At 36.0% G+C, this 13,196-nt stretch overlaps 1 long non-coding RNA gene across 1 annotated transcript; it reads left to right on the forward strand.

The window, feature by feature from the left end:
- Positions 1-3,933: 3,933 nt before the first annotated feature.
- Positions 3,934-8,905, forward strand: LOC142177621 (uncharacterized). Its single transcript, XR_012706184.1, has 3 exons — positions 3,934-4,830; positions 7,692-7,760; positions 8,627-8,905. It is a non-coding gene; the product is annotated as an uncharacterized LOC142177621 (long non-coding RNA).
- The last annotated feature ends 4,291 nt before the right edge of the window (positions 8,906-13,196 follow it).

Below are 13,196 nucleotides of genomic sequence, written 5' to 3' on the forward strand. Positions count from 1 at the left end.
CATACCTAAATCCTGATTGTTGAATTTGTTTCTATATGATAATTTGATGTGATTGTTACTTGAAATATTTATGAAGTTTTGTGAGTATTGTTGGTTTAATATTTCTTGAAAATTAATTCCAATATGAATTTTCTTATACAAATAATTAATTTAAGCGAGCTTAAGAATAAGTGTTATATAATTATCTAAATTGCATTAATGAAGGCTTTGCTTTATGCTGAGTAATTTCTATCTCTATTTATTATTTTTGGGTGTTATATACATTGTGTGGAGCCTTGGGCTATTTGTTGTGAATTTAATTAATTTTTGTTATATCTTTAAAATTTGGTTGTGGCCATTGGGCAAATTGTGATATGAATTGATTTTATTATGTTACCGTGTTAATTTTCCGTGTAAATTATTGTATTGTGTGAGTTATTATTTTGGGGAGATAAGGGTGGCATTTCACCGTTGATATTATGTGGGTATAAGGGTGGCATTTCACTGCTGTTGTATTTGTTGGAATATTGTCTGGGAGGAGCGATAAGGGTGGCTATTGATATTGTTTGGGCAAAGCGATAAGGGTGGCTATAAGAGTGATAAGGGTGGCAATAGGAGAGATAAGGGTGGCTATTGTCAGGGACGATATGTGATGATGTGGGATTGTGGATTTGATAATTTTCATGTGATATTGTGATTTTCTTGTGTTTACTTTTATACCTTGTACAATTTATCTTGTTGTTGGTAAATTGATAACAATCTGATTTATGTTGAAATTGAGAGTCTGTGGCTATTGCCAGGCAGATTATAAATTGAAATGTGGGCACGAGGTGCCGTGAGTAAATAATGAGGATATTTGGCACGTGAATTGTCCGTGCAGTTATGATATAAAATGTGGGCACGAGGTGCTGTGATGAAATGATGATGATAATTGGCACGTGAATTGTCCGTGCAATTGTGATATAATTTAATTATGGACACGAGGTGAAAATGGGCTGAGACCCGTGTTTACGAAAAATATAAAAATGGCCCGTATTTTTTATGATTATGAAATGAGGTGTCACATGGTGACTTTTTAATTGAAAGAATTATATTCAAAATATTTATTTGGAAGGATTTTTATTAAAAAAGAATTATATGAAAGAATTGTATCTGAAAGATATTTATTTGAGAAAACTACATTTAAAAGAGAGTTATTTGGAAGAATTATATGTGAAAGATATTTATTTAAAAAAATTGAATTAATTGGGCGTACATGTATTTATTAATTGTTGAGTGATATTTATGGTATTCTTGTTGTCTTGCTGCGCATACCACTAGTTATTTTATCATGCCCTTATTGTTATATGTTTTCTAGTATTTTGTATATTATATTGCACAGGTTATTAGACTAGTGAGTGTCCGGAATGTACCTCGTCTCTACTCCATTGAGGTTAGTCTTGATACTTACCAGGTACCGACCGTGGCGTACTCATACTACACTTCTGCATATTTTTGTGCAGAGCCAGGTATTGAAGATATTGAACCTGAGTAAAGTTAAAGCGAGATTATAAGGATTCAAGGTAGAACTGCTTGGCCGTCGCAGTCCCTTGGTGTCTTTTCATTTCATTCCCTTAGAGCTGCTTGGCCGCTTTTGTTATGCATTTTAAAAATTTATGAAATTTATTGAACAAGTTACGATATCGTACACTTGTTGTTTTATACACACCGCAAATCGCGCAATGTGAAACGTACCCACAATTCACAACATGTTTTATTTTAGGGAAAAAAGGTCAAATATAACCCTCTACTTTGGTATATTGTTCACATTTACCCTCCTTTATACTATTAGGTCATATATACCCTTACCGTTAGCCAAACTTTCTAAAAATATCCTCCACCTAACGGAAAGCCACCAAATTTTAGAAAGACTTATTTTTTTAAAAACCCATTAATAACCTATTAAACCCTTTTATTTATTATACTTTTTCCTCACAGATTAGTCATTTCTTTCGTAGTCACTTGTTGAACTCAAGAAGTGAAAGACATAAAAATATCAATAACTATATATTCATTTATATATTTAGTCATAATTCTTTTAATATCCTTATTGTATGTTTATTATATTCTACCTTTTTCAATTTCCTTTTTCTTCTTCTAGCTTTTCACTTTGTTTTATTTTGCCATGTTGAACTGTATCGAGTATCTACCATGATTTTTTTTCCACCATGACTTGAATGTTTGTAATATCTTATTAGGTTGACAGTTCTGAAGTCTTAAGGCAACTACAAAGGTATTTCTTCCTCCAATAGTGAGCTTTTGTTGATGAATATTTATGTACCATTATTTTCTTAATTAAGCATTTGGGCTATGAGAAGTTATCGCCAAATCACGCTTTAAGAATCAAAGTTAGATTACAAGCTATGGGATGTGATACTCATAATTCTTAGTAACGACTGAACTTATAATGAACAAAAATTATAAAATAATTAGAGGATATTCAATTTAATTTCAAGCTACAGTCTAAGAAATTCATCAAGAATAAAAGAAAGTGCACCAACAAGTTGGAAAGTAACCTAACAACACAAGTACACTAACTTCATGTAATAACCAAATACAAGTATTGTTAAAGTATATATCAGTTGTTATCAACATACAAACCAATTATCAAGTGTGCATTACATTAGACAAAGGGATGTCATATTATACCCACGCAGAAATACAATCGAAAGTGATAACATGATATCCTAATGCCACCATGAACAACTAAGAACCAAAATATAAGTATTTACTAATCCTACTGCCACTATCATTCTCACACACTCTCTATAAATGAATAAAATGTGTTAAAACGTCTCAGAAATCTAGGTTCTGTATTTTTATATGATGGATTTATCGGGTTGTGGGTTAATATATTTTTTAAAAAAATATTTTTTTTTAAATTTGGTGGCTTTCCGTTAGATATGGGGTATTTTTAAAAAGTTTGGCTATCGGTAAGGGTAGATGTGGCTTAATAGTATAACAGAGGATAGATGTAAATAATATATCAAAGTATATGAGTATATTTAACCCTTTTTCCTTTTTGTTAATTATTTAAAGTTGTAGTCAATAGTACTAGACCCACGATAGAAAGGTGTGGAGGTCGATGATTAGGGTTGTAGGTTGACAGATAGTAGTGTGTTCCTCCTAGGCCATTCAATAGTACTATGACTATTTTTGTAATTTTCTATTTACGGTTCTTTATTACGCATGTTGCGGCATTCGTACACGTTACTATGTTACACTGTTGCTAACATTATTTGCTACTTGGTGCTTTATTTTCATTATTTCTTGAGTCGAGGGTCTATCGGAAACAACTTCTCTATCTGTATGAGGTAGGGGTAAGGTCTGCGTACACACTACCCTCCTCAGATTCTATTTATGGGATCAAACTGGGTTTGTTGTTGTCGTTGTTGTTGTTGTTGTTGTTGAAGTTGTAGTCAAGTCGCATGAACGCGCACTTAAGTTGGGATTTACGTATTATGATTATGCCACGAAAATCGTGCAAGCTACGATATTTGAAATAATTATTCTTTCTAAGCTTTGAGATTGTTGTAAGGCCTTGAGTAATGGGAAGTATTGTGGATAAAGTGTAAGACTTAGTCATTGTTATCGTTGAGAAGCTCATCTATATCTAAAGCCCTTAATAAGGGTTAGCTTAGCTTATTTGTTTATTGATGTTGGGCCCATCAGACATTTGGCCCGGATCCAATATTCTCAAACCTAAACCCCACTTTACATAGGAACGTGGTCTATTTTTATTTAAACAAATTGGGGTTTTCCTCTTTCACTACTATTTTTAACTATATGAAATATATCAACAAAATCAACTAAAATCTGTTAACTCAACTTAATCAAACGAACAAGTTATAGCTGAAAATAAATCCACAGAACTATCTAACATGAAGCAAGAAAAAATAATAATTTAAAAGAAAACAACCAAACGTTGGCCTTTTGATCTTTTTGGTCCTTTCAAACTAGTATTAGTTTATATCTTTGCTTAACTAGCAGTTCACTCTCAAACCTCAGTATTCATAAACCCAATTTTGATTCAAACCTCAGTATTCCTTTCAACCCCCGATACTGAGGTTTGATTCAAACCTCAGTATTCATAAACCCAATTTTGAACTATACCTACAAACTAATTACCAAACAAACAATTAACAGAGAATAATTAAAGCATGGAAGTAGTAACTAAAGTAGAAATGGACCTTTTAGCCAGAGATTTCTTTATTACTTTGAAAATGAGAACTCACGAACAAAACGACATGGCATCAAACGTACGCTGAAGCCATGGGCTGTTGTTTTGTGCGAAAAGCTGCTGTTTCGCTAAGTATCGGGGGGCTGTTTCGTGGCTGTTTTGGCAGCTGCTTTGGGGCTATTTTTGAGCTGAGTTCTAATGGTACTCACTACTGGTTTTTGGGTGAAGAAGAGGGAGTTTTCATCTGCGTTTTTCAGTGACATTTTGGGGCGAATTTGGAGCTATTTTTGACTGTTTTAAAGGTGTTTTTGAGGCATTTTTGGGGTGTTAATGGCTAATTTTTCCCCAAAGAAGGAGGATGCTAGCATTTTCCCTAATTTCGTGCCCTCTTTTTCTCGTCCCCCTTTTCATGTGTAACGAATGTCTCTCTCTATTCTGTTATATCCCCCTTTTTTACTTGAGCATCAGGAAATATTCTCTATCCTAATGTATGAATTGGGTATGGATGGATAAGAATAAGAAATTTCTTGAAGCCCAAGTGTAGGAGCTGCACTAGGGGAGTATTATCAATCATGTAGGGAAGGTGCATGTGAATTTCTTGAAGCCCAAGTGCATGTGCCTCACACGTCAAGGTAATATTGTCTTTCCATCTAATTCTTATTAGCTTTACTTGGATTTATCGATCAGTCAGGAAAATTTGGCAATCACCGCTTCTTTGGCTTCTCTCTTCTGGCTCTCCTTGTTCTTATCCATACCAGGCAGACAACTCTTTGAGATGCAGGTTCTTTGTATCAAAAATCAATCTAGCAATAGTTTAAAAGCTCCACCCTCTGGAAATTGCAGTTTCCCAGTTCCACCTTCTTGCTCCTATCAGTTACTGATCTTATCTTCGCACTTTCCCCAATTTTTCTCTTTCGATCATTGTTTCTTGTGAATTTTCTTCTTCTTATCTTCTGTTTCTCTATTTCTTCTTCTTATCTTCTGTTTCTCTATTTAATCTTTGATGGCATGCTACAATTTTACTGCACAGAAAGTTTAATGTGTCCATCGCCTTTGTTCTTTAGGTGTTCGAGGCAATTCCTGAATGAATTAGGCTTTTTTCAAAATTTCTACTATTGTTTTACGTTTAATTACACGTAACAAGAGCTTCACTTTCTTGTTCCTTTCGTGCACCCCATGTCACTAAGCTAAAGAAATTATAACGTTTTTGGATGACAAACAACTAAATGAACGTTGATGGAAAAGAATAAATTGTGAACAATTTCTGATGGTAGGTGTGCTAAATGGAAGAAGACAATACTACCTTACATTTGAATCATGTGATTAATAGTGAATGATTTTTTTGTCTTAATAAAAGAAAAGTGAAGCTCCTATGGCATTTGGGGCAGTTCAACAGCAAATCAATTCCCCAAACTGAAACTTCTATTTCGTCGAATGAATAGAAGGAAGATTATGATGAGTTCAATATGTGTCCATCGCCTTTGTTCTTTAGGTGTTCGAGGCAATTCTTGAATGAATTGGACTTTTTTTAGATTTTTATTATTTTTTAGAGTTTAGCAAAAGGGCTCTCAAAAGTGTACGAATTGAACTAAATCATCCATGCCTTGTGTCTTTTTCTCAAAAAGAAGAGAAATTTCAATATTAAGTTTGCGATAAGCTCTTTAATTGCTTCTTTTCCACACTTGGTCTTCGTGGGTGAGACTTTGAAACTTAAAGTAACATATGTATGTAAAGTTACCATCTCATTTTTAACGAAATTGTGATATAGATAGCGCTATTTATTTTTGGTTCACATTGATAAGCTATTTTACTTACGTAGAAGATAATGTTCAGAACGATGAGAAAAAGACAGTAGAAGCTACTAAATACCAATTTGAGTCTGGTAGCGTCTAGATTTCTTGATATAGGACATACAAAATGAAAAACTAATTTCTCATGAAACATTATTCTCCCTTTCCTATATATTACATGCATATACTTATTTTATGTACTGAGATCCTTTCTTGCTTTCAGTTTTCTTGGCAATTTTTACGAATAAGGAGTGCGTAAACATTGTAAATTCTGTACGAGCTTCTTATAAGACCAACAGAAGGATCGATTATGTAACGACCCGACCGGTCATTTTGAGAGTAATAACCCCGATCCCCTATTTACTGTTTTTCCCGTATCTTTTTCTGCTTATGTGACTTGTCGGGAGGTTTTGTTGTGGTTTCGAAGTGAATTGGGACACTTAGTTCCTAAAACGGAAGCTTAAGTCTTAGGATTTTAACCGTAGTTGGAACTGTGTGAAGACGACTCCGGAATAGAGTTATGTCGGTTCCGTTAGCTCCGTTGGGTGATTTTGGACTTAGGAGTGTGTCCGGACTGTGAATTTGAGGTCTGTAACTGATTTAGGCTTGAAATGGCGAAAGTCAAATTTTTGGAGATTTTGATCGGAAGCGGACTTTTTGATATCGGGGTCAGATTCCGATTCCGGAAGTTGGAGTAGGCCCGTAATGTTGAAAATGACCCGTGTGCAAAATTTGAGATCAATTGGTCGTGGTTTGAAAGGTTTAGGCATCAGTTGTAGAAGTTTGAAGTTTCAAAGTTCATTAAGTTGAATTGGAGGGTGATTCGTGTTTTTAATGTTGTTTGATGTGATTTGAGGACTCGACTAAGTTCGTATGGTGTTATAGGACTGGTTGGTATGTTTGGTTGAGGTTTCGGGAGCCTCGGGTTAGTTTCGGATGCTTAACGGATAGAAAATTTGGACTTGTATAATTGGTGAAGCTTTCAAGCTTCTAGTGTAATCGCACCTGCGGTGGGGTGGCCGCAGGTGCGGACACGCAGGTGCGAGGGAATTTCCGCATCTGCGAGCCCGCATATGCGCTTGAAGTTCTGCAGATGCAGAGAGTGAGTTGGAAGGGAGACCGCAGAAGCGGGCCACTGTCCGCAGGTGCTACCACCTGATCACAGAAGCGGTCCCAGTCACCTTAATCCATTTCCGCACCCGCGATGGAAATTCTGCAGGTGTGGCGTCGCAGGTGCGACTGGTGGTCCGCAGGTGCGAGATCGCTGGGCAGAAAAGAGGAAAATTTGAGGGTTTGATCTCATTTTCATTTTTGGGACTTTGAGGGCTCGGATTTGGGCGATAATTCGGGAGATTTTCAGAGGAAGCTTTTGGGTAACGATTCTTAACCCATTTATGGTTATATTCCACTAATCTATCATTAATTAAGAAATTTGGTTGAAATATTTGGGGAAAATGGGAGAAGTTCTTCAAATAAAATTTTGAGTTTTGATTCGGATTTTGATATCGGATTTGGATAATTTTGGTACGACTGAACTCGTGAGTGCATGAGTGTTCATATTTTGTGACTTTTACCCAATTCCGAGACGTGGGCCCGAGTCTACTTTTTAGGGCGATTTTCTAAATTCTTACTTTAGCTTTGATTTCATTAATTAGATTAATTTTTTATAGTTGTATTTATGGTATGTAATTGATTTTGGCTAGATTTGGGCCATTCGGAGTCGGATATTCGTGGAAAAGGCATTGTTATCGATTGATTAAGCTTGGTTCGAGGTAAGTGGCTTGCCTAACCTTGTGTGGGGGAAATCCCCTTAAGATTTGGTACTGTCGTGATATGTGAGCGCCGTGTACGTGAGGTGACGAGTACGTACACATGCTATTTGTTGTAAAACCTGATTTTTCCTGAGTAACAACCTGTTTTTCATTTTAATTGAGCTATACCATTTTACTGAGTAGTAACATGTTCTCCTCTTAATTAAGTTATACCAACATGTGTAGTTATCCTGTCTAATCTAATATCGCATGTCTCGTACTTTAACTGCTTATTGAACTTTGTGCAGCATGCCTAGATATTTTTTTCCTGTTTTTACTTCATCTTTATCAGTCTTAACTGTTGTATCGATCAACTTGAGCTGTGTGTTTATTTTGAGACTACGAGGCGGTTTCTCGGGAGTTCTCCCTGTACATTTACTTTTGAGACTACGAGGCGGTTCCTCGGGAGTTCTCCCTGCACATTTACTTTTGAGACTACGAGTCGGTTCCTCGGGAGTTCTCCCTGTACATTTACTTTTGAGACTACGAGGCGGTACCTCGGGATATCTCCTCGCATATTTACTTTTGGGACTACGAGACGGTATTTCGGGAGATCCCCTGTTGAGTATTTACTTTTGGGACTATGAGACGGTATCTCGGGAGCCCCCTGTTGCTATGACATTTTTTGTGTGTTGTTATTTCTGTGTGAATTCTTTCTGTTAAATTTTCCGTTTTACTTCATTTTTATTATATCATCTGTCTTATTATTATATCCCAGTAGGTTCCGGACCTGACCTCGTCACTATTTTATCGAGGTTAGGCTTGGCACTTATTGGGTACCGTTGTGGTGTACTCATGCTACTCTTCTGTACATATTTTGTGCGCAGATCCAGGTACTTCTTATCAGCCCCGCTATTAGCTTAGAGTGCTTGTTGCTGTACGGAGACTTCAAGGTACATTTGCCGCGTTCGCAAACTTCGGAGTCCCCCTCTATTCTCTCATATGTCATTTACCTTCTGTACTTCTTTTATTAGACTCTAGTGTATAGAGATACTAGTTTTCTTCTGTAGCTTGTGACTTATGATGTTCCGGGTTTTGGGAATATTGTGTATTACTAGAGTGTTGGTTATTTTAATTGTCGAGCGACATTGTTACCAGTTATTTAATTGTCTGTTGCAGTTAGTTGTTAGGTTTTACTTCCATTTTTGTTATTTTCGTATTGTGTTAGGCTTACCTAGTTGTAGATATTAAGTGCCATCACAGCGTCTTACGGAGAGAGAATTAGGTCATGACAGATTACATATTATGTAATGACACATTTTAATTTGCCTACGTACCCAACTCTAAATGAAAAAAGCTAGCAAGACTCCAAGAGAATATCCTGATTTGAGAACTATATATTCATTGGAAGTAAGTAGTGTGCTGTTGTCCTTACTCTTCATGTTCTTATCTTTACACTTTGGTGAATTTTTCTGTTTGGATCGTTGCTTTCTTGTGAGCTTTTTTCTCATCTTCTATTTCTCTGTTGCATCTTTTATGGCATGCTAACGCTTTGTGCACATAAAGTTTAATATGTCAGTCGCTTTTGTTCTTTATGTGCTTAAGAAAATTCTTCATTGAATCAGTCTTCTCATTGGCGATAAGTTTGATTTTGGATAAGCGATGGGCGGTGACACATTTTTAGGCTATTTCATATGGTCTTTTTCAATATTTCATGAAAATTTTGGGTTGAAAATGTTTTCAGATAAAAAGACGTTAAACTTGTATAGCTGATGGATTCCAAAGAACCAAACAATTGCTTTTACGCAGAAAAAAGAAAGTCTGCAATGCAACTCAAACGTCGTGATACGCAAAGCCAAATATTTGCTCATAGAAGGGAAGCGATGTTGCTATCGTGGCCTATGAGAAGACAAGATTCTACTAAGCACAACCTTCTTCAATGCCCGATTTTTGCTGTCCCAAAGCAATCAACATCATCTTGGGACAAAGCAGGATTTCTAAAATAAACTGATCTTACCATTCGAGAACCTCCTTTACTTCCAGAAAAAGGTTATATTGTTGTACTCATATTTACACACCATATATTATTAATTCAACGATGCTTATGTATTTTGCTTGGAAACTTAGTATGACACATTATTTATCTTATTTGTGCCTATAAAATAAAATACTCAAACACTATGTGCTCTAATGCACTCTATTTTGCACCTTTAGAGGATTCACTGTACGCTTGTAAACGTTTTCGCTATTCTGTTTACCAGCTGCCAACCATCAATCTTGCACGCCTGCATCACAAGATAATTTAGAAAAAGGAAAGGGTATATTGGATCCCCCTATCATTTGTGAAACAGATAACCATACGAGAACCTCTTTCGCTTCCTTAAAAAGGTTATATATTGTTGTACTCATATTTATACACTATATATTATTAGTATAACAATGCTTATTTATTTTGCTTGGAGATTGAGTATCGTAGCTTATTTATCTGATATGTATCTATAAACTAAAAAACATAAATACTACGTGCTTTTTTCCACTCTATTGTGCATCTACTGAGGGTTCATTGTAAGCTTTTAAACATCTTGGCTATTCTGTTTACCAGTTGCTAGCTATCAAGCCTGTTTGACTACATCATTTGGTAATTTAGACAAAGTAAAGGGTATATTGGATCCCCCTATCATTCGTGAAACAGGTAAACCTACATTTAGATTATACTCTTTTCAGAATGACATATTGTTTATACATTACTGTAAATTGTGATTATTTGTATATTAGGGTCCACATCGGGTATATCTAACCTGTGTCATGTTATCTTGAACACCGTTCCAATCAAAGGTTTGCACAAACTTTATGTTACAATAACGTCCACCATACGTATGCCTTGGTGCTCCTTTTTTCCTAATGAAAATTCTTACATATTCAGCTCATAGGCGGGCCAGAAAGGTGTGTCTGGTGACTAAAGAGGAACAAAGTGAGTATGTTGCTCTAAAAAGGGTCCCAAACTGTCAATACTGTCATGCAAAGAAGTTTGAATATGAACCTCCAAGATTTTGCTGTAATAGTGGTTCAATAAGGTTGACATCTCATAAAATTCCAACTCAATTATCGGAGTTATACTTTGGAAATACTGAAGAATCTGAAAATTTTCGAACTTATATTAGAACGTACAATAACATATTTGTATTTACATCACTTGGTGTCAAGTATGATAAAGAGTTAGCGAGAAGAAATTGTGGTATCTAGGAATTTACAGCTGTACTTCTACGATCATGATAATGAACTAGCCAATAGGATGGCTTGTTCGACAAGAATTAATGAATCAATAGTGAAAACGTTGATGGACATATTGAAGGTAAATCCATACACTATTTTCCTAAAATCTCTCTTAAATGTTCCCCAACTATCTGATTTATAAATTGCTCTTAAATGTCACTCAACCTTAGATCAACGAACATATAACTTACCCAGTGCATCATAGATTGCAACATTATGGCTTGAAGAAAATCCTAGAGACACATCTGCACCACATATTCGAATTTAAACCCACAGTATTAGAACTCGATTAGTACATTATTATTATGGATGTTATGATCCGTTGTAGTATCCGTTATTATTTTCCTTCGGCAAAAATGGATGGCATTGTGGAATCAAAAAAATTATTCAGACAAATAATGTGACGAAACGTAAAGCTTACTGTGAACATGAAAAGTTGCCCAGTATATCAAATATGCGTTCAGTTGATGGATTTTTTGATATGGAAGATGAATCACTACAAAAAGAAAAACGAAAAAAAGATACAGTGTCTTGTCGAGAGTATTATTGTTACAAATTTCAACTAAGAGATAATGAAACAAATGAAGTGCTACATTGTGGGAGAATATTCCAACAATTTATAGTAGATGCATATATAAAGCTTGAAACGCAAAGATTAGACTTCTTCTCATTTAATCCAGATTTATATAGAGTTAAAGTCTTGCAAGGACTCCTTGATATTTTAAGATGTGGTGAAAGGGAAGCCTCTAAAATTATAAAGAAAACATTCCTCCCTGTTACATTTATAGGGGGCCAAGGGACATGCGCCGACGATACATGGATGCTATCACATTGGTATAATATTTTGGAAAACCTGATTTCATTATAACAATGACATGCAATCCTTCTTGGCCAGAAATAAAAGAATATTTATCGCTGGCTGATGAGGTACAGAACATACCTGATTTAGTTTGTAGAGTTTTCAGAGCAAAGGTAGAAGAATTAAAGACGTATATATTAAAAAGACAGATCTTTGGAAGAGTTGTAGGATTCATGTATACTATAGAATTCCAAAAACGTGGTCTTCCACATGCTCATTTTCTTATTATACTTGCTGATAAACACAAATTATTGACTCCTGAATTTTAATGATAAATTTGTCTATGCAGAATTGCCTGATTCTAAAAAAGATCGCGATCTATATTCACTTGTTATTAAACATATGATTCATGGTCCTTGTGGAAAGTTAAATCCTACAAATATTTGCATGAAAAATAATAACTGCAAATTCAAGTATCCAAAAGATTTTGCTGAACAAACATTGAAAGGTGTAACGACCCGGACAGTCGTTTGGGAGTTATAGCCCAATTTCCCCTATTTCTGTTTTCTTTATGCTCTTAAGCTATATTATGATATACCATATTAGTTGGTTCGGGCCCGGAGTAGTTTCGGAGCGGAATAAGACACTTAGTCTCTTATTTAGAACCTTAAGTTGGAAAAGTCAATCGGATATTGACTTATGTGTAAACGATATCATATTTGAATTCTGATGGTTCTATTAGCACCGTTAGGTGATTTTGGACATAGGAGTGCGTCCGGAATGTGATTTGGAGGTCCGTGGTAGAATTAGGCTTGAATTGGCGAAATTGAAAATTTGGCGATTCCTGGTCGACACTGGAAAATTTGATATTGGGGTCGGAATAGAATTATGAAAGTTGGAATGGGTTCGTAGCGTCATTTGTGACGTGTGTGCAAAATTTGAGGTCATTCAGACGTGGTTTTGCTGGTTTCGGCATCGGTTGCCGAATTTGGAAATTTAGAAGTTCTTAGGCTTGAATCCGAGGGTAATTTGGTGATTTGATATTATTTTGAGTGATTCGAAGGTTCGACTAAGTTTGTATGTTGATATATGAATTGTTGGTATTTTTGGTTGAGGTCTCGAGGGCCTCAGGGTGATTCCAGGTGGTTAACAGATTTGTCGAAGTTGGAAAATGCAGCTGAAGCTGCTGCAACTGCTATTTCCGCACCTGCGGAAGGAGGAGTCGCATGTGTGAGGTCGCTGGTGCGTAAGGGGAGTCCGCAGATGCGGAAAAGAGGGCGCTGGGCAAGCTTCCCAGAAGCGGAAGGAAATGCACAGGTGCGCTACCGCAGGCGCGAGAATTTAAAGCGCAGATACTGAAAATGGGAGGCCAAGGCTGGAGCGCA

The sequence above is a fragment of the Nicotiana tabacum genome, chromosome 23 (assembly GCF_000715075.1).
Source record: "Nicotiana tabacum cultivar K326 chromosome 23, ASM71507v2, whole genome shotgun sequence".
Lineage (NCBI taxonomy): Eukaryota > Viridiplantae > Streptophyta > Magnoliopsida > Solanales > Solanaceae > Nicotiana > Nicotiana tabacum.